Source organism: Leiobunum rupestre, chromosome 1 (assembly GCF_980474605.1).
Source record: "Leiobunum rupestre chromosome 1, qqLeiRupe1.1.hap1, whole genome shotgun sequence".
Lineage (NCBI taxonomy): Eukaryota > Metazoa > Arthropoda > Arachnida > Opiliones > Sclerosomatidae > Leiobunum > Leiobunum rupestre.
In genome coordinates this window covers 60909479-60931751 of record NC_143384.1, presented here as the reverse complement: position 1 = coordinate 60931751, position 22273 = coordinate 60909479, and the positions used below count along the sequence as shown (strand labels likewise).

At 34.7% G+C, this 22273-nt stretch overlaps 1 protein-coding gene across 1 annotated transcript in view; it reads left to right on the top strand.

Moving 5' to 3' along the window:
• Positions 1-17117: 17117 nt before the first annotated feature.
• Positions 17118-22273, top strand: part of LOC149963463 (protein O-mannosyl-transferase Tmtc3-like) — a 146670-nt gene continuing 141514 nt past the window's right edge. Inside the window, exon 1 of the mRNA XM_090180503.1 lies at positions 17118-17296. The gene's annotated coding sequence lies outside the window, so the exon portion shown is untranslated. The remainder of the gene's footprint in view (positions 17297-22273) is intronic.

Sequence of the window (22273 nt, the reverse complement as noted above, 5' to 3'; positions counted from 1 at the left end):
TATATAAATTATGTTCATTGAAATTGCGTACAAACCCGACCGACATAATCCTTTATAGGAGCCCACTAGTCCAAGCCTTTAAAATTAACCTAGTAGGTGGCACACACCTACACAACTTTCATAGCTACGGTTACACTACAAGATAGAAAACGTTTCGAACCGTTTAGAAACATATCGAAATGGGTTGAGTGAAAATTATTGATGTTACTTTTAACGTACGTATTTTAGCAGAGTTTAACCCTAAAATTGCTCTTATTTTTACCCTTCGCGTACCCAAATTGACTTTGCAAAAAACTTTTTATTTTTATTTGCGAGTATATTTTACACCTAACCTAAGGTTATAAATATTTCATCAAAAACGTGTGAATTTAGTTATTAGAATTTCGGATAACACAATAATTAATTATTAAATCTTTTATAATAATTTAGTGACTATAACCAGTCATGCTATTAGCGACTACGGTAGAGCTTAGAAGACATTGGGATGTTTACTACTAACACCCAGTCACTCACAAGCGTATATTTTAATTTTATTAGATCAAAAATAACTTACTTTCGATTTCTTGCACCCACTAATCACTAGCGATTAGCCACGGCCAACTTCGATCACGCGTACCGCGCTTTAGCGGCCCCGTAAATCGCCTGAATTTACCGTGTATATATTTTCCCACCAGGGTTTCGCTACGACCAAAATTTAACGTTAGTCAGATAGGAAAAATCCACAAAAAACAATTATTTTTAAATACATTTTGAAAAACATTGTATTAAACCAAATGTAGATTAATATTTAATGCTTTGGTCCCATTCGACCGAAATCCCATTCGTTCGAAAACGATTTAACATTGAGTCCCAATCGATCGAAAATACCCCAATTGTGCGGTTTACAGCCCAATTTTGCACGTTTATATTATTTTTTATAGTACATCAAATTTCGTTTTTATGAGACGTTTTTTAAATAAAGGTTTACTTCTTATATAAATAAGTGTTGATAGTCTTATTGACGCAATTGCTACAAAATTAACCATTCACATTAAAAAATGAAATTGTTCGAATTATTGTATTCTTGATATAAATAAAAAGTTCAAAGCATAAATATATTTATAAAAGCGCGCCACCCTAGGGAAGTGAGAGACTAACCTAACCTAACCTGTAGCAATTTTGTTTAGGTATAACGTTTTTTTGCGTACCCTGCTATATCTCGGGGTTGAAGTAAAAAACAAAACAAAAGGTCCCAATGAACCGAATCCGCCTTTTGGGCTATATTTCGGAAACATATTGAATTCGGTCGAATGGGATTTCGATCGAATGGGAATATACCTATTTAATTTTTTAACGGTGTTTATAAATTATAAAAGAGTTAAACAGAAACCAAGAACATCCTCTAGATGCTGCCAGTATTATTGTTTAATACTTGAAACACATGTAAATAAATAAATAAAACAAAAAGTGAAAAGAAGATTCACTGTACTTCTGGGTAAATATATTATTTTAACATTTTTTATTAAATAATATTAAGTTAAAATATATTATAACAAGTTTTAAGCTTCCGTCTTTTTAAACCTAGAATAATATTGTATATTTAGTAAGGGCCGGTTTGTAATTTTATCTGACTGAATTTTTTTCCATAATAAAGGTACAAACCTGAACAGAAATCATCCTCCTTGAAATGCAGGCTGAAGACCATCTATCTTTTACCTATTTAGTTCCAAAGATGTACCTAAGCATCATTTATCTTCAATTATATTAGTTTTATGATTCTTACTCTTAGGTTAACGGTAATAGTTAGTGTAGGGAGCTGTTGGCTCGATCTCGTGGCATGCAGGGCTTGCCACCACCCTCCTACGCATTATAACCCGGCCACCTGAATTAAGGCTTCAAAAGTCGCATGATGACTTAGGCCTAAGGTGGTGCCCTGGGTATTAGCCTTGCTGATTATTATTATTATTATTATTAGCTAATTAGATTTACAGAAAATACTACCTAAGAGCGGTTATAAACTCGTGAAATTGCTATATATATACTATTAATAACGATTTGTTATTATTAATGATTTATAAATTTTAAGAGATACATTATTTACGCGTCAAAACGCTCTAAACACCTCTACAGCCTTCAAAACTAATATGGCGCCTTCGAGTAAAAAACGCCTATCTTTTTCTTCATTTAATATTTATAAGGTAATATTTTTTTTTAATTATGAATTATACATAAATATATTGCGAAAAGATAGTTTAACTTACTATACCTTGTTTTTTCTAAATAGGAAAGTGGAAAACCGAAGAAAAAAATTTTCCCGCGATTTCGCTTGTATTCCCCGCCTTAGGTGATAGTAGGTTTTTGGTCGTATGTAGCGCCCCTATCGGAATTATTCATACACGCAAATTAACATTAGATGCGAGGCGATTGACGGGGCCGCTAAAGCGCGGTACGCGCGATTGAAGTTGGCCGTGGATTAGCGAACCGTACTGCGCAAAACTAATAGTTTTTATATACCCTTTAAATCAAGAAATAAAGAGAGGCTTCCGTTTAATTAGCGACGAATACCGGGCTACCTTTCTTTCACGAGCTGCAGTTACTCCGATCCCTGGAACTAGGCTGTGCCTGAATTTCCCTAATTCAGCATAGAAGTCGGAGCAAGGACAGTAGATACAGGGACGAGAAAGCAGGAAAAAAAATTCGATTTTAAACGTCTTCATATTCACGGGGAGTTAGATGTAAACAAACCGCGGCCATTGTTAAGACGCGGTCCACCATGGACAGTATTATTGTAGTTAGTTTTTACCATTTTGATGTTAAATTAAAAATAAAACTACGAGCGTAAATAAAAAAATGCCCATTTGTTTGGAACACTTAGGCCTCGTCAAGAATCGCTAAAATTAGGTGGCGACCATTTTTTTTTGTTTACAACTAACTCTCCTTGCGTTTAGGTCGTTTTAGGTGATATATTCCAACAGAGGCCGCCAATACGCTTTCTCGTCCCTGTATCTACTGTCCTTGGTCGGAGCTCTGCGGTTATATTACTAAATAAAGCTCTTAACAAACGCGGACTAAATATGCGATAGTTTTGCAATATTGCTATTTAAGGCTAGGTGGGCCTAGGCAGAAATACGACCCTGACGTATGCTTCTAAAAACCATGCATGGCATGATGGCCCAAACTTTGGTCCTGGCCTGGTCATTTCTGCGCCCCTCCAAGGTCTGCGCCCTGTGCCTGTGCACCGCTGGCACCGCCCTAGTTACGGCACTGCCTCTAAGACTGCAATTCTTTTTTTATTTATGGCAAAGCTCAGACCTTTCTCACACCTTGAAATATTTCAAAACGGATTATCAGCTAGGATAAGCTAATACCCAAAGCACCACCTTAGGCCCAAGCATTAAAAATTTAAAATCCCCAGCAAAATCCTATAGCAATTCTACGAGCTAAAATGTAAAGAATCTTCCGCATTTTTCAAATGTTTTCTCCGCTACTGATTGCGTGCGAATCGATGGGCTATCCAATCATTACAATGTTAGAAATTTTCACTTTGGTACATCTGATTTCATATTTCAAGTGATTTCAATATTTAATTAATTAAAGTTATTAAAGCTACTAAATTTACGTGATTTCAAATGATTTCATTGCTGATTTGTACACCTGAAGTCCCTCGGTATGAATATATCGAGAGGACTATATTTTCTGGCCAAATATCGCCTTAACAAATCTGTATCCCTCCGAATACCTCTATTTCGAAAACGAGACGTTTAACGATTTTAGGCGAGTTAGAGGCTTCTCTTATTATAGGCTTCTGATATTATCAACTGTTAATAAAAAAAATAAGGAAGCTAAGTGAAGAAAGATTTTGCCAATAAATGATAAAAGGGTATTTTTTTTGTTGAAATTTAGATAATTGGTTAAAAGTTCAAATAAGAAAAAAAACAATTGCACGTTTAAGCTTATAATTACATTAAAATATAACCTTAATTAAATAAAAATATATATAATTTATACTGATAAAATTAATACGAAATATATGAAGATAATTTTTATTCGAAGAAATAATTTTCGAATAAATTGGTTCTGTCTTATTTATGGATAAAGGTTTACCGACAGGGGCGGATTAACCCTTTCGGCGCCTTTAGGTACCGAAAACTTTGGCGCCCCTTGGCATTGGTCAGCTAAGGAGGGGCGTATCGGTTTATAATAAATAAATAAATATATTTTAGTTTCCCCAAACCTTTTCGGCGTTATTTTGAGTAGGGGCAAGCCAAGTACATGGACCGTGGGGGCTTTATCAGAGTTTTGGCGCCCCTAGAAAAATGGCGCCCTAAGCACGTGCCTACTTTGCCTAATGGTTAATACGCCCCTGATTACCGATCCCTATTGCTATTAGGTTAAATATTCGATTAAATGTAAATTATAATAGTGGTTATTAGATGAAATATTCGATGAAATGTAAATTATAATAGTGGTTATTAGATGAAATATTCGATGAAACGTAAATTATAAAAGCTGTTATTAGATGGATTAAATGTTCGATTAAATGTAAATTATAAAAGTGGTTATTGGATTGAATTTTCGATTAAACGAAAATAATAAAAGTTGTTATCAAATTGATTAAATATTCGATTAAACGAAAATAATAAAAGTTGTTATCAAATTGATTAAATATTCGATTAAACGAAAATAATAAAAGTTGTTATCAAATTGATTAAATATTCGATTAAACGAAAATGATAAAAGTTGAATTGGGTCATTCCACGTCAAATCGACAACTCATGCAACCATCGGTCAACCGATCCAAGTGGAATTTTTACCACGTAAAATAAGGACAAATTGATGGGCAAATACTCAGTTTTAGCGAAAAATATCAAGCGGTTGCAAAACTAGAGCAATATGAACAGAAGTCACTTTTTCGAAGTGACGTAAAGCTCATTTTGGTACCCCCAAAGGAATCGTTGAATAAAATATAATATACAAAAACGTTTTAAGCAAAATATTCGGTTTTAGTGTAATACATACTGTAGATTTCAAAAAAACACCATATAAAGTTTCTATCTTTAACCGTTTGTTTAATAATAATAGTTTTCTTAGAATGTTTCTAAAATGGGGGGTCACCTTCGACGGCGTATAAAGGCCCAAGTCCCAACTTCGATTTTCAAATACAAGTTATTTGTCAATAGCTCCTTACGTAAGCTTGAATTTGATATACTATACTCCTAGAGTATTTGATTTTTAAGGTTTGAAAAAAAACAATATTCGAATTTTGTTTATTTTCGCAAATTTATCAATAAAATTGAAAACAATATTTTTTATTTTAGAAAGTACTAATACAAAAATTCTATAAAAATTATTTTGGAAAACGTAAATTAAAATCTGTTTGTACATTGTCTAAGCATATTTTAGACATTCTTAATTTGGAACGCGATTTGTGAGAAACTTCTTTAAAAGGTGCTGGAAGTATGACTAGAATATTCTCTAAAGGAACAAAGCAAATAAGACAGTGTAGCAGCCTTCTTGTCTGATCTCACTTGTTAAGTATTTAGAAATAAAGTTACTCCTAAAATCGTGGCGACTTTTTCAAGAACAATTGTAATTTGATGTTCACAGCTAAAGTGAAATTCTTTGAATTTAATGTAGAGTAATAGTAGTTTATTCGTGTTTGGAACCTTAAAACTTCGGGATTAGCGATGAAATTAGATTTACATTGTCCGAAACAGTACTCGGTCGGTGAACAAAAGAACGAAGAGTGCTATAACTTCATAGTGTAAGACAAAGGGAATAAATAAAATGGACTAATTGGAAGATGAAATAAAAAGTCTGATAACAGCTCGCTTAGACGATATTGCAGTTGAGAGTTTGCAAAATATTTTGACCACCATTACGCAATTTTAATTACGATATATGAATTCTATCAAAACAATGCTGTGATCCGTTTAATATGCACAAGAAAAATATAAAATGTAACGTAAATGACAAGAGTTGTTATCAAATTGATTAAATATTCAGCAATTTAATTTTAGCTAGTGGGATATTCTGAAGAGTTTGTTGAATTTCATAAAAATTAAAATCAGAAAATGAGAAAGTTCCCAACTTCCATTATCAAATAAGCAGATTTATGGCACTTAGATTAATACAAAAAATATCCGGGTTTCATTTTATCTCGAGAGAAAGAGAGATACAGTTTTAATAATTTACAAGCCTAGGTGTGCCCGGGAAACATTTAAATATTCAACAGTTCAAAGGATATTTTTAGCATTTTAAATCCAACATTAGCTATTCATTTCACATCTTCATATTCCAAATAAATATTTTCTACAAAAATTATACACAGCTATATGAAGAATTAGCATTCTTTATTTGTGCAAATTTAACTCTTTAGCTGCGTTAATGATTATGTTTGGTTCGATCTGATGTCACGTGGTACGGAAACAGATGGCCTAACTGTAATCCAGGCTGAACTTTTCAAATGATTATTTGGTCCTTTAAATAGATTTATTTCGTGTCTAGTTTTTGGCTAATTTTACATATTGACCTTGACCCATATTTTGGCTTTAGTCCCATTCGACCGAAATCCCATTCGACCGAAGGCGGTTTTTAAGGTTTCCCATTCGACCGAATTCCAACGAAACGTGCGGTTTTTATGTGTCCCATTCGACCGAACGCTTTTATGTGTCCCATTCGACCGAACGCTGCTATATAAATTGGCTTTTGCTATGTTTTCAATTTAGTTACTGAAGTCGTTTGCAATGGAGCGGATAGCTAATAAAGGAGGGTATTTATTTAGCTATGCCATTTTAAAATCTTTGTATTATGCATTTATTTGAAAATAAAATGGAATGAGCATAAATTATATTTTTATCTTCACCTAGTCAAGAAAAGTAACTGAACCAAAACTGAAATAGTAAACTTAACCAACTCTAACCTAACCTAACCTAACCTAACCTAACCTAACCTAAACATGGATCTTCGATAGTACATACCTTATAAATAAAATACCAAATCACCCCGCCAATTAGGCTACATTTTAAAATTCTTTCGGTCGAATGGGATTCGGTCGAATGGGAATAAACGATATTTTGACCCCGATGTATTTCTACAAAAATTGAACTTAGAAATGTTTTTCATTATTTAGATAACGAGCAGATAATTTAATTTTATGACCATCCCTCTGAAGGTATATAAGTAAACAGGAATCCATACTTCTACTTTGAATGCTTATCTTGCCGTATCGCCCATGGTAAGATAACTCTGACGGCTTTGGCAAAATATCCCCTCTCACGTTGTTGTTTGTTAAGTTAACATAGTGATGTCACAAAAACCGTCAGCCACATCGAGACGAAAATCTGCCACGATAAGCATTCCAAGTAGAGGTATGGATTCCCGAAGTACATAATAAATATAATACTATTTGTTGTGGACATTTAAGAATTCGGACTCTCATATTAAGCTTACGCCAATTTATCTCTGAAAATAGCGTTGCGTAACGTCGGTCGGAAGATACATTACTGAACCTCTATTTTATTTATGGGATCTGAGCACACTCTGGAAAAAAGACTACATAAATCCCTCTGTGACCACCCCGTAATAGGTGCACATTTTGACAAAAATAAATTTACTAAATCCCTCTGTGACCACCCCGTAATAGGTGAACATTTTGACAAAAATAAATTTACGAAATCCCTCTGTGACCACCCCGTAATAGGTGAACATTTTGACAAAAATAAATTTACGAAATCCCTCTGTGACCACCCCGTAATAGGTGAACATTTTGACAAAAATAAATGTACGAAATCCCTCTGTGACCACCCCGTAATAGGTGAACATTTTGACAAAAATAAATTTACGAAATCCCTCTGTGACCACCCCGTAATAGGTGAACATTTTGACAAAAATAAATTTACGAAATCCCTCTGTGACCACCCCGTAATAGGTGAACATTTTGACAAAAATAAATTTACGAAATCCCTCTGTGACCACCCCGTAATAGGTGAACATTTTGACAAAAATAAATTTACGAAATCCCTCTGTGACCACCCCGTAATAGGTGAACATTTTGACAAAAATAAATTTACGAAATCCCTCTGTGACCACCCCGTAATAGGTGAACATTTTGACAAAAATAAATTTACGAAATCCCTCTGTGACCACCCCGTAATAGGTGAACATTTTGACAAAAATAAATTTACGAAATCCCTCTGTGACCACCCCGTAATAGGTGAACATTTTGACAAAAATAAATTTACGAAATCCCTCTGTGACCACCCCGTAATAGGTGAACATTTTGACAAAAATAAATTTACGAAATCCCTCTGTGACCACCCCGTAATAGGTGAACATTTTGACAAAAATAAATTTACGAAATCCCTCTGTGACCACCCCGTAATAGGTGAACATTTTGACAAAAATAAATTTACGAAATCCCTCTGTGACCACCCCGTAATAGGTGAACATTTTGACAAAAATAAATTTACGAAATCCCTCTGTGACCACCCCGTAATAGGTGAACATTTTGACCAAAATAAATTTACGAAATCCCTCTGTGACCACCCCGTAATCGGTGTACATTTTGACTGAAATAATTCCAGAAATTCCTTTGTGACCGCCCCGTAATCTGTGTACATTTTGGCTGAAACAATTACAGAAATCCCTCTATGACTATCCCATAATCGTTGTACATTTTCGCTGAAATAATAATAAAAATTACTCTGTGACCACTCCGTAATTGGTGAACTCTCTGAATAAAATAATTACAGAAATAGATATGTGACCATTCCACAATCGGTGTACACTCTTGGTGAAATAAATACGGAAATCACCTGTAACAACTCCCTAGTCGTTGTAACTACGGCTAAAATTATTACAGAAATATTTATGTGATCAATCCATAATTGGTGTACACTCTGATTAAAAATAATTATAAAACCGTTGTGATAACTTCTTAATCGGTGTACACTCTGGTTAAAATTACTGCAGAAATATCTATGTGATCAATCCATAATTGGTGTACACTCGGACTAAAACGATTATAAAACCTTTGTGATAACTCCTTAATCGGTGTACACTCTGGCTAAAAGTATTACATAAATATCTATGTGATCAATCCATAATTGGTGTACACTCGGACTAAAATGATTATAAAACCGTTGTGATAACTCCTTAATCGGTGTACACTCTGGTTAAAATTACTGCAGAAATATCTATATGATCAATCCATAATTGGTGTACACTCGGACTAAAATGATTATAAAACCGTTGTGATAACTCCTTAATCGGTGTACACTCTGGTTAAAATTACTGCAGAAATATCTATATGATCAATCCATAATTGGTGTACACTCGGAGTAAAACGATTATAAAACCGTTGTGATAACTCCTTAATCGGTGTACACTCTGGCTAAAAGTATTACATAAATATCTATGTGATCAATCCATAATTGGTGTACACTCGGACTAAAATGATTATAAAACCGTTGTGATAACTCCTTAATCGGTGTACACTCTGGTTAAAATTACTGCAGAAATATCTATATGATCAATCCATAATTGGTGTACACTCGGACTAAAATGATTATAAAACCGTTGTGATAACTCCTTAATCGGTGTACACTCTGGTTAAAATTACTGCAGAAATATCTATATGATCAATCCATAATTGGTGTACACTCGGAGTAAAACGATTATAAAACCGTTGTGATAACTCCTTAATCGGTGTACACTCTGGCTAAAATTACTACAGAAATATCTATGTGATCAATCCATAATTGGTGTACACTCGGACTAAAACGATTATAAAACCGTTGTGATAACTCCTTAATCGGTGTACACTCTGGCTAAAATTACTACAGAAATATCTATGTGATCAATCCATAATTGGTGTACACTCGGACTAAAACGATTATAAAACCGTTGTGATAACTCCTTAATCGGTGTACACTCTGGCTAAAATTACTACAGAAATATCTATGTGATCAATCCATAATTTTGTACACTCGGACTGAAACGATTATAGTTCTTCAGTAAAATCTGTAACCGCTTCGTAATAACACTATAATCGATCGATCCATATTAAGCCCATAATAAATTTTTAATTTATCTGTAATCGGTGTACCGAAAAAATGTAAAGAGGATAGACTCTCGATTTTATTTCATCGTGTCGCTAACTTCGTACGTAACTTGTACTTGTCCAAACCAGAAGGTGGTCCGCCGTGCAACGTTTCTGTCGTAACCACAACCAGTATTTTATCAGTGGTGAGGACCCCTCTCTGTCTGGGTAGTCGGAAAGCGTGGGTTCGTCTTAATCCAGTCTGGTTCCGGATGAGAAGTCCGCAGCGTCTATAAACTCCCCGCTATTTCCGCGAATAAAAAAAACCTTACAGAGATTAACGGTAATATAATTAATGTAGCTAGTGTTCGGAGCAAGCGCTCGGTGTGTCTACCTAGCTCACCTTCTCGGGGGGATTTCGGAGCGTAACTCTACCAAATAAACCTAAGATTAGATTATTTTTTATTGACTTTGCTCGGGGGATAAAAAATAGTTATAACTAAATAAGAAATACTTATTAATGCGTGGGCTAGCGGCTCCCATTCTAACTTAAAGAAGAACTGTCACCAAAACCAACATTTACGAGGTCTTTTTAATAATTATGTCCCTGAAATTTTATAGTTATTGGAAAAGTATTTAAAAAGTTACGCTACTTTTTCCGCAACCTACATCAAACGGCTTCAAAATATTCAGAAATCGCGGTTGATCCTACGTGCAGCGCCAAAAGAATGAAGCGACAAAAATTTGAGAAAGGGCGGCGTGTAAGGCATATTAAAAACACGATTAACTACAATCTACCAATATAACTAGGTTAAAAAGCCAAGGAGAATGTCGTAGCAGACGGCAGTTCCGACCGAAAACCGATAAAACCAGGGGGAAAAATATTTCGTTCACGAGATGGCGCTGCAGGTAGGTTCAACCGAGCGGTTCTGAGATTCTCGAAACGGCGGGGATAAAACACGAAATTTGGTTGTTTATAATAAATCAAATACTCTTTAAAAGGAATATCTGGTTTCAGCTTCTCATATTGTGGTTTTATGCACGTTTTTATCGGATCAGTTAGTTTATCTACTATTTAAATTAATAAATCAATTTTAATCATGTACACATTCAGGAATCCATACTTCTACTTGGAATGCTTATCGAGGCAGATATTCGTCTCGATGTGGCTGACGGTTTTTTTTGACGTCACTATGTGAACTTAACAAACAACAACGTGAGAGGGGAGCGCGCGCAGAGGGGATTATCTCTCTCGTAGGCGGGGCCAAAGCAGTCAGAGTGATCTTACCATACGCGATAAGGCAGGATAAGCATTCCTGACCAGATTAATTTTTATTTTTGTTTTTATTCAGTCTACTGCGAACCAGCTTGTAACTGTAATTTTCAGATGGTAAAACAATTGGTTAGTTTGAATTTGATACAGTTGAAAAACTCCGGGCGTTATCGAGATCACGGTTGGAAACATTAAGGTAGAAAACTAAACTAAATTAAGTTTATAAAATATAATTTGACGTTAACTTCAACTAAATTGAGAGTTACCAGCTAAATAACAGATTTATAACCTAACGTGCGTCCTTTATTTCAACAAGCACTATATAAACCGTAACATCATGGATTAAATAACCTTACAGTGATAGTTCTATCTAATACATTTTACTATACTACGAGTTGAAGAGGTTTGTTTCAAACCAGGCTGCCAGATATTTTTGCCGTCCCCTCAATTTTACCCCTTTTACCGATACAAATCCGGAACAAGATTTCTTGGCACTTTGCCATCTCGTGGCGGCTTTCGGCGAATTTAATATTTTTCCAACGGTTTGTTTTAATATAACATTTGAAATTGAAATATTTAATCGTAGTCAGTACCTTAGTGGCTCTGGAGCTTCCTGGTTAATTGTGGGAAATAAATACTGTAGGCGTCCTTTTTATATTGTTTTTAAGCCATTTATGTATATCACCCAATTTTTCGTTTAATTGTTTATAGGGTTTCAAACTGTAAACAAAATTTCAATAGATAGTCCTTGGCTTACAAAAATTATAATTTCATCAATCATGCGTATTAAAAGGTACAAATAATAGCAGAATAAAACGAAATTGCGATTGTGCGCCCTTTGCAATTACCCCCCCCCCCCCCCGCGTATCGGTAAAATCGGGACTTCCGGTATTTGACAATTCTGGCCACCAGGGTACGTCTGGAGCAAATATTGTACCCCAGAGAACTATCCCTGTAAGGTTATTTAAAGGAAAAGTCCAGGTTGGGTAAAACTTGGGTCTATTTGAAAGATCATGTTTAAATATACTCAAAAATATCAGTCGTAAAATTGTATCTTTTTTTAATGACGAGAAATTAATTTTTAAACGAGCGAAATTTACCGCCAAGCGATCTGCCATTTTTTGTTTCGGGGTGACGTTTTAGGACTTTAATCACGCGCTGTTCGCGCTATAATAGGCTTTAACAGCGCTCTGTTCCCCGCGCGCGCTTGCTCCGCGTGCTGTCTGCGGAGGGAAGGCGAAAGAAAATGGCAGCTCGCTTGGCGGTAAATTGGGCTCGTTTAAAAATTAATTTCTCGTCATTAAAAAAAGATACAATTTTACGACTGATATTTTTGAGTATATTTAAACATGATCTTTCAAATAGACCCAAGTTTTACCCAACCTGGACTTTTCCTTTAATCCATGGTAACATGCAGGTCCTGTTTCTCGGATTTATTACTTCATGACCATTTCCTTGAAGATGTCTTATTGAAGCGTCTATTGGTGTACAGACTACTAGGAAGAAGTGGTTGGAGGCGTTGGACACTTGATTTCAGAAATCAGGAACTGATTTTGAGAGATAAGACTACGGTTTTCGTGTTGATTTCGGCAGTGATGGGCACGCTCCGCTCATTTTAGAGAAGTTTGGAGCGTTTGGAGTCCGAATGAGCGGTAACTTTCAAATAATTGAGAGCAGAAGACCGGAACTGCCTCTACATTTTGTTAATACTGAGCGGGAGCGATCGAGTACCTTAAATTTAGCTTGTTGAAATGAGTGGAAGAGATGAGTGTCTATTTGAGGAATTGAGCGCTGAACTTACAAGGAGACAACCCGAGGTGATTTTCACCGATTTTGTTTAAATTCGGGGATAAGTAGACCTTTGTGTAACTTATGCTCATTAATAAGTTAATAGTATGAAATTTTGGCGGCTAAGGTGAGCTACGATAATAGAATATTTTCCAAAATGAAGCAATATTGTAAATGAGATATTAACGCACCGTTGCTATTTCGGTATTTCCTTTTATACAAATTTGGTTTTAAATAACTAACCGTTCAAAATTTAGTGTTTCCAGGTTGTATTGAAATAGTAAGGTAGAGTGATTAGCACTTTCGTCTCGCAGCAAGAGGGGCCGGATTCGATTGACAAGGAGACGACCCGAGCTGATTTTCACCGATTTTGTTGAAATTCCCAAAAGGAAAAGTTTCGACGGGCTTTAGTTTTGCCATGGCAACCAAAAATGTTTTTGATTACTTAAAATCTACTTTCCCCTATGTTAAGTTAAAAGGAACCACCTATGGACTGCATCATAAATGATTATATAATTAGCGAATAAGTAGATTAGTCCATTAAGAAAAGGGATAATAAAGCAAAACCCTAAACAAATTTGAAGAAATTTAAAAACTTACTAATAGCTCGTACTGATAGGTCTTCGAGCGAACAAAAAGACGCGAAACTCGGACCATATAGGTCCTCGAGTGAAAAACTAAATTAAATTAAATTAAATAGCCAGAAATTCCAACGGTAGACCGGTTTCGTCCTATTTGGGACTCGTCAGTACCGTGTGGGAAATCTATCTTGCGACAATAACACCGAATAGAGAGACTAAGCCTAAATATTAAAAATTTCAAAACTAGTTGCATGGAAATTAACATGGAGAAATCGTTCATTTTTAGCTGAAAAATTTTAAAATATAAAAAAAAATTGGACATTATGTAAATTCAGGTTAATTTGGGTAAATTCAAATAAAGTGGCTAAATTTAGGTAAATGCCTTGAAATAAGCAAAATATGGGTAAATTCAAGTAAAATTTACCCAAGTTTAGCGAATTTAATGGCATTTACCAATTGTCCTTCCATAACCAAAATTTGTTAAATTTACTTGCATTTGCCTAATTTACACATTATACTCATATTTACAGATATGTACACGCATTTACCCATTTTACTCATATTTACAGAAATGTACATGCATTTACCCATTTTTATCCATTTTAAATGATATAATCCAAATTTACAAGCATTTACCCAAGTTGCATAAGTTTTCCCAAATTTACAAGCATTTACCCAAATTAACCTAAATTTAAACCAATGTACAAACTTTTAAATAAAATTTATTTTTTAATATTTTGAAATTTCTCCATGTTAACTTCCTTAGGGGAAAGTAGATTTTAACTTTTTAAGTAATCAAAAACCTTTTTGGTGGTCATGGCAAAAATAAAGCCCGTAGAAACTTTTCCTTTTGGGGAATTTTAAGCTACACAAAAGAGGTACTTATCCCCCGAATTTCGACAAAATCGGTGAAAATCCCCTCGGGTCGTCTCCTTGTTATTCAGAGATTGAGCGAGACAAACTGAGACGAGCGAATGAGAATTACATGTAGTGTAAAAAGCGTGTATTCTGGACTAATAAATATACGCTTTTATGTTGATTTTTCAGAATTTTATATCATGTTTAATCAGGATTTAAAAATGTATTTTATCTGAGTAACCGTCAAACCACAACTAGATTTGAATATGTACTCGATGATAAAATTGGCGAATAAGTAGATAAGTCCATAATGAAAAGGGATAATAAAGCTAAACCCTAAATAAATTTGAAGAAATTTAAAAACTTACTAATAGCTCGTACTATAAATAAAATAGCCAGAAAATCCAACGGTAGACCGGTTTCGTCCTATTTGGGACTCGTCAGTACCGTGCGGGAAATCTGGCTCGCGACTATATAACACCGAATAGAGAAACTAAGCCTAAATATTAAAAAATTCAAAACGAGTTGCATAACAACGGAAAGCCGAAGACCTATCAGTACGAGCTATTAGTAAGTTTTTAAATTTCTTCAAATTTATTTAGGGTTTAGCTTTATTATCCCTTTTCATTATGGACTAATCTACTTATTCGCCAATTTTATCATCCTTTACAATGCAGTCCATAGGTGGTTCCTTTTAACTTAACATTGAATATGTACTAGTCTACTAGAACTCCCAATTTGTCGCACCTCTAAAAAAATTACATACATTTTCTACTCAGGGATAAAATAATTTCAAGAAATTTATCAGTCAATTAAAAATCTATTTTCAATTCAATCAGTAAACAAAAGTCATAATCGATATTAAGTAAAATATTTGCCCTGATTTTTCATTGTTTATTTTTTTAACATTTTTTAATTTTGTTTTGTACTTTAATTAGATTTAAATTTTACAATTTATTAAATAAATTTTGTTTGTGTTTTTTTTGGTATTTACGAAATTGTTAAAATATTTTTCCCCTCGTGCAAACGAGGGCTATAACCCGCAAGATGACTTGGCCCTCGAATATGTACAAGAAACACTAAAATAAATAAAACTCTGGAAATTGATTGAATTTATTGGTACAAATTTGCCAGGTTAGCATGAGCGACTTGTGAGCTGAGTTTGAATTTAAAACATGCCCGTCACTGGATTTCGGGTATTTTAGGCTAATTTCGAGATTTTTAAATTGATTTACGCGGGACTTCGGGGTTTTCAGGTTGAGTTCCAGATTGCTAAAATCATTTTTCTTCAAAGTGTACGGTATTTTTTCGGACGCCGGGCCCCTCGAAGTGGTTAGCCCTTTGATCTGGTCTTCGCGAAGGGCTTGGTCTATTGCAGTTGGGCATATTTGTGAATCGACAATCAGTTAACGTACTCCGTTGTCATAGTTGCGAAATTGTTCAGAAGTGCACGCACAAAAATTCAGGAAGATGATTAAGCTTTTGCGTCCGCTTAAAGGCTTCCGGAGCAACCAAGTAGTACGGGTCAGGGCTGGACATAAGGATATTTTTTCAGTAGTCAGCCGGACTAGTGAGCCTCCTATCTTAATTTATTTTAGTAGTCCCTGACTAGTAGGGGTAAAATGGGGGTCTAAAAACAAGAAGGACGTCCAACATTTGGCTTTACCCATCAGAATTAAAATAGTAATTCATTATAACTTAAGTTGCGGGACTTTGGTCGATCAGAACTTTTTATTAAATAAAATGGGATTGGTGAATGATGAATTTATGATACGCCAAATACCATTATTTATTAATATTTAGGTGAATTTTTCACTAGTCAAATTGACTAGTGAGCCCCCCAGATTTCAATTGATTTTAGTAGTCCGAGCATTTATTTTAGTAGTCAAATGCCTTGCCTAGTGCCTTATGTCCAGCCCTGGTACCGAACTCTGTCGTCCTCGGAACTTCTCTAGAGCCGCAATATGCCGCGAAGAATCGAAGCGCAGCGGATTTGGTATATTCGTCGATCGTCGGCGTGGATTTCATTTGGCAGCACGTGATTTTAATTTCCAATAAAAGAAATGTATTTGTCATTGGCCCCGAGAAGAAGAACAAGAACAAGACGAAAGCGCGCAAAAAGGGGAGAAGGTTCCAAATCGATACCTTCCTCGCCTTATCTCGTTTGCTGGAAACTCTTACCAGTTTAGTTTCGAATTTGCCAGTTTCCCCCACTAGGATCGCTGGTGGCGGCGCGATCGTTCCCCGGCAACCTTATTTGTCGATCTGGCGGCCCCCTTTCCTATAAAACGCTATTCCAGCCAGTCGGGCCATTCACTCGCGTCGGGCGTGCCTGGACGTGTTTTCTGTGCCGCGTCTTCCGCGCTCGCATCTTCTCTGCCTCTCACTCGCTTTCTGGCGGTCTTCTTTCTGCTCTTCCAACATTATACTCTTCTCACTCTGGACTGTCCCTTCTACGAAAACTCTCTCCCGCTAAGAAGGCTCTTACGCGGAATAAAAGAGTTCTAACTTGGGCTTCTTTTTCCTGCGAAAGTAGTTGGTGTAATTCGTCGACTTCTTCGACTGAAAGAACGAACTTATCAAGAGAATATATCTAAAGTTGGGCAGTTTTAATCCACTGATTCGATTTTAAAAAAAACGCAATTTTCCAGTTTGGTCAGTGCGGGTTTCGGCTACTAGTCTATCCCGTATTAATAGACTTTTATAACTGAACTAATTACAAATAAATCTTCACTCGTTAAGATATCGGGTACTCTACAAAGCACTGCAAAAAAGGTAAATAATTATAATTTTTATATTCATTAAATTTTTTTTATGAAAAATGATGTATTCGAAGTTTCATAACTACGATGGTTTTCATATATCTGCGCGTGTCAAGAACACATTATACGAGTTACAATACTCGATTCATTATTTCCCATTTTTATTGGAAACTGTATTTTTGGTAATTTAGGAAAATGTATTTCCATTGAAACCAAAGTTTGCTCCGCCCCGATTAAAAATTAACTTTACTCTTTTGTTACTACAACGAAAAATTCTGATAATATAACCATGATGAAATCAAAGAATATTTTGTTTTCAATTTGAAATATTTCTAATGGTTTTTAGTTTTTGGTTTTTATGATACCAATTAGGTTTTTAAATATAAAAATTTATGATCCTAAAAAAAATTCTTAATTATTAATTTCTTAGTTGAATTTCATAATTAAACAAAAATATAATGAATTATAATAAAATAAATTCATGTTAATATTTAAGTGGCCTAAAATTAAGACGCATTAAACATTTTAGGCGTAAGAAGGTTAGGATATGTTTAAGATTTGAAACATGGTCTAGCCTTTTGAAAGACGGCGTAAAATCTCAAACGTTAAAAGACAAGACCAGATGCGGTTAAGATTTGAGACATAGTTTCATCTTTTGAAAGACGGCGTAAAACCTTTAACATTTTGGTGGATAAAAACTAAACTTCAATCTGGTAAATAACGCGGGTCTTCGGCCGAAAAGGTCGGCCAATTTCGTTTAACTTTGGTATTTTCCGGAATGCATTTTAGTTTTCTCCCTCGTAAATGTGGCTCTATTTTCGCGTCTTCAGACTAACGGTGATTATCTAAAACCTACGCGGAATCGTTACGTTGTATTTTTGTGCAATTGTAGCTAGAAAGATTCGAAGGTACTAGTTCTAGTTCGTAACGTTTTCGTGAGGGGCAGGTCACTTCTATCTTGGGAGCGTCTTAATCATAGTAAAATGATTAAATCAGGGTATTCGTGGTTAAATCAGGGTAATCCGGATTAAAAAAATTAATCGATATTAGAAAATCTCATCACGATTTAAACGAGATTTCATTATACTAATCACGATTTAATCGTTTCATTCAGGATTTAATCATTTTAATCAGATTTAATCAGATTTAATCATTTTAAACAGATTTAATCATTTTAATCACGATTTAATCATTTTAATCACGATTTAATAAATATAATCGGTCGAATCGAGATTTTATAATTAAAATCAAAACTAAAGTACGATAATTTAATATTAATTATTAAAATTGATGGTTCTATCGCAATTGTATTTGATTCTCACTTTAATATCTAACCACGATTGAATCATACTAATCACGATTTAATCGTTTCAATCAGGATATAATCATTTTAATCAGATTTAATCATCTGAATTATCATGGATGACACTTATTTCCGTTTAAAAGTTACCAACGTTCGAAATATTAGACCGAATGGTTGAGAAAACAGTGTTTTCAATAAAAGTAAAATCACATACAAGATTTAAATTTATGGGTTAGGCTTAATATTTAAATCTTGTAACACCAGTACGGCATATTCAAAATATGGCCTTCTCAACCTTTTGCTCTTATATTGCAATTAGTTTGTTTAACATACTATAATTTATTTCAAGGGTAAGAATGTTGAGACTCAAAATTGTTTCACCAAGATGCTCAAACCGGTAACGTCTGAAACAAATAATTTCTTGTCTGAATCGAATCTGCTTGTGCTCTTATGATCCGGAACTACAAAAGATCGAATTCTTATGTCATCTTTAATCTTTGATATCGGTATATTTATATGGAGATCCATTGGCGTACCACAAAATCTCTCAGGGGAAGGGTTCAAACTATGTAAAATACCTGGTTAAATTTTAATACAGCCAAAGCGCAGGGGAGTTGCACCCGGAAACCCTCCCCTGCATATAAAAATCTTTACATAATAATTATCGAGAATAATTTTAAAAAGTGGACGTTATGAATTTGGACTAATTTTAATAATTATAGAGCTTAGCTTTTACTGTAGCAACTCGAGTGGCAAAAATGACTGTCTAGACTGATTTCCCGGCAAATTTATAAGTCTAGTTTCTTATTATTACTATATTATACAGAAGACGCGCTATTAAGAATCAAGGCCTTATTAATATTTCTGGCGAAATCCTTATGGTACTAAGAAATTGTCGGTCTCACGAAGGGAAATTCCAATAAATTCGACTTTCTTTGTTTTGCCCGATCTTGTGTCTCAGATTTGTTCGCTAAAAACGTTAAAAGAAATAGTTTTAGCACGCGACATTGAGAGAAAAACCAATAACCGGAATGAAGCACGCTATTATTGGGTTCCTATCGTCCATTTCGAAATTGCGACTACAGAAGGAATTACTTGAAACATTGAGTACATTAGCTAGAAATGTATCATGCAAACAGAGCTCCAACAACAGCTTTGACCAGTTGTGCGTCCAGTAGTGGTATACCCAGAAAGCTATATTTCCGTTGGATAGAATCCTATTGGCTCGAATTCCCAATGGATAGAATCAAAAAATATACTTTCCCAATTGTTCGAATTCTAATTTTGCAATCCAATTGGGTCGAATCCCATTTATTCGGAAAGGGTTAGGTTATGTAAGGTTAGGTTAGGTTGGGTTAGGTTGGGTTAGGTTAGGTTAGGTTAGGTTAGGTTAGGTAAGTTTAGGTTAGGTTAAGTTAGAAGCAACCACCTATGAACTGTGCAAAGGATGGTGAAATACGCGAATAAGTAGATTAGTCCATAATTAAAAGGGATAAAATAGCTAAGCCCTAAGAAGATCTATTTGATTCGAGATTCGCGTCTTTTTGTTTGCTCGAAGACCTATTGGTACGAGTTATTTGTAAGTTTTTAAATATCTTCATATTTATTTAGGGTTTATTTTTTTATCCCTTTTAATTATGGACTAATATAGGTTAGGTTAGGTAAGGTTAGGTTAGGTTAGATTAGGTTAGGTTAGGTTAGATTAGGTTAGGTTAGGTTAGGTTAGGTTTCATGCTTTCACTTGTGAGCAAACAAAATGTCGGTCGAATGGGACAGTCGCGCTAGTCGGTCGAATGGGATTCGATTGAATGAGAATCGACCCAATGGGCACCGACCCAATGGGACAAAAGCTCCAGAAAAAGTAGCTTCAAAGGGCAGTATTTTTCTATAAAGGGACGTAATTCTTAATCATATACACTTATTTGGAAATAATTAAAATGAGGTGTTCTGTGCAGTGTTACCTAAATGTCACTTTTTAGAATAAAGTCCATGTCAGTGGCAAAAAGTTACAAATAGTGGCTGATAATAAATAATTAAATGAAGTAAATAAGTAATTACCAGTTTATTTCACAAACGTTTATTATCATCAAAAGTATTTAATATTGCAAATTCAACAGTTTAAACATTTTTTTAAAAACACCCTAAAGATAGCAGACGAATTTAAACTCAGGGGAAATCGTTCAAAAGTAGCAAAAGTAATAACTAGATTGGGCTATAATTTATTGTCTAGCCCAAAACCTGGCAACAGTATATTTGGCACAAATATATTTTTTCTTTGGTATGTTTGATTATTTTTATTATATGCCACCATAAGTAACAAAATAACAATAAGTATGACAATTAAGCCGAAATATCTGGTTTCCAATTGATAGGCGGAATAATAGGCTAAAATTATAAAAATTAAAAAAGTTTTTCTCGGCGCCACGAGCTCATGTTTTTTATTTATCACGCGTGATTGGCACGCGGGCTTCGAAACAAAGCCAACGCCCCTCGCGACTCCAGAACGTGCTCTCCGATATTAGGCTTAAATTTTTATCAAAAAGTAGTCATCCAAAACGGTAAGTCGCGAGTCCAAGTCACAGCTTGAGGAGAGTATCAGTGCCGAAAAAAGGTTCGGTTAGAAAATTAGCATTAAAGCAATAGGAAGTGTCATACTTATTGTTATTATGTTATTTATGATGCCACTAATTGGCATATTAGCCAGTAAAGTATTTTTCGCCATGTCGGTATTTACCACTTTTTGCCACATTATTTGACACTTGACAGTTACATAAACGTAAATATCTTTATTATTTTACACCAACGAACCTTGTAATGAAGGTAATTCAGAGAAATTCTAGTTGGTGAAATCCCTAGTTTAATTCTATTAACGTAATGCGGTTCGTCATATTTCAGTATAAAAGTAAAATTATCCCTTTATGAAGCAGACGACTCTGAAGTCTCTATGGCTACCAACCGCCGGCGTCTTACACATACGGGCTAAAAATAAGCAAACCATAAACGGTATTAAACTAAAACCAAATACCACAAGCACAATTCCGTAAGTGGAAGAAAATACTCAAATTTCAGCCATAAGGGAAATAAAGATTTAATGGAGCAATTTGGAAATTTCAAACCCGGAAAATAAAGCCTACCACATCATAATATAAAAATGATGCATATAAATGATATATTTTAAAGTAGCTTTTTCAGTTTACAAAGATCTACCTAGCGGTCATTGAGAGAAGCTCATACAATGCAGGATTTTCGTCTGGCTAGCAGACGAAATTAAAACTATTGTGTTTTATTATATAATTTCGTCGTCTTAGCAGAAACAAATCCACCAGTCGATGAGCTCTAGTAAAAATATAATATTTTTTATTTTTACGAACAAAATCTACATTACGCAAATCTAGGAAAAATCGGTTTTTAGTTGATGTTTGCTTGTCGTCATATAGTGACGTAGGAAGTTACTGAACGCTGTTATTTCTAGTCAGCGCGGTTTTTAAAGATGGCGGCGATAAATGTTACGGGGCCCAAAAATCAGTGGAAGTGAAAAATATTAATTTCAATAATTAATGAGTTGGTAAATGACGAATTTGTTGACGACAATATTCTTTATTGTTGCAGTCTTCTATTAAAAAAGCGAAAACGACCATTGCAGTTGCTGAGGCATTCCAATTAAATGATAGGCCTTTGACCAAACCA